Source organism: Arachis hypogaea, chromosome 3 (assembly GCF_003086295.3).
Source record: "Arachis hypogaea cultivar Tifrunner chromosome 3, arahy.Tifrunner.gnm2.J5K5, whole genome shotgun sequence".
Taxonomy (NCBI): Eukaryota; Viridiplantae; Streptophyta; class Magnoliopsida; order Fabales; family Fabaceae; genus Arachis; species Arachis hypogaea.
Window position 1 is genome coordinate 26,149,021 of NC_092038.1, and position 873 is coordinate 26,149,893.

The following is an 873-nucleotide window of genomic DNA, read 5'->3' on the forward strand; positions in this document are numbered from 1 at the left end:
CTAATGCAACAGAATTGCAAGTTCCATGGACTTTCATTGGAAGATCCTCATCAGTTTTTAGCTGAATTCTTGCAAATCTGTGACACTGTTAAGACCAATGGGGTTGACCCTGAGGTCTACAGACTTATGCTATTCCCTTTTGCTATAAGAGACAGAGCTCGGATATGGTTGGACTCACAACCTAAAGAAAGCCTGAACTCTTGGGAAAAGCTAGTCAATGCCTTCTTGGCAAAGTTCTTTCCACCTCAAAAATTGAGTAAGCTTAGAGTGGAAGTCCAAACCTTTAGACAGAAGGAAGGTGAATCCCTCTATGAAGCTTGGGAAAGATACAAACAATTGATCAGAAAGTGTCCTTCTGACATGCTTTCTGAGTGGAGCATCATAGGTATCTTCTATGATGGTCTGTCTGAACTGTCCAAGATGTCATTGGATAGCTCTGCTGGAGGATCTCTTCATCTGAAGAAGATGCCTGCAGAAGCTCAAGAACTCATTGAAATGGTTGCAAATAACCAATTCATGTACACTTCTGAAAGGAATCCTGTGAACAATGGGACGAATCAGAAGAAAGGAGTTCTTGAGATTGATACTCTGAATGCCATATTGGCTCAGAACAAAATATTGACTCAGCAAGTCAATATGATTTCTCAAAGTCTGTCTGGAATGCAAGCTGCACCAGGCAGTACTAAGGATGCTTCATCTGAAGAAGAAGCTTATGATCCTGAGAACCCTTCAATGGAAGAGGTGAATTACATGGGAGAACCCTATGGAAACACCTATAATCCTTCATAAAGAAATCATCCAAATCTCTCATGGAAGGATCAACAGAGACCTCAACAAGGTTTCAATAACAATAATGGTGGAAGAAACAGGTTT

At 40.8% G+C, this 873-nt stretch overlaps 1 non-coding gene across 1 annotated transcript; it reads right to left on the reverse strand.

Moving 5' to 3' along the window:
- Positions 1-258: 258 nt before the first annotated feature.
- LOC112793931 (small nucleolar RNA R71) lies at positions 259-366 on the reverse strand. Its single transcript, XR_003198618.1, has one exon. It is a non-coding gene; the product is annotated as a small nucleolar RNA R71 (small nucleolar RNA).
- Positions 367-873: the final 507 nt, after the last annotated feature.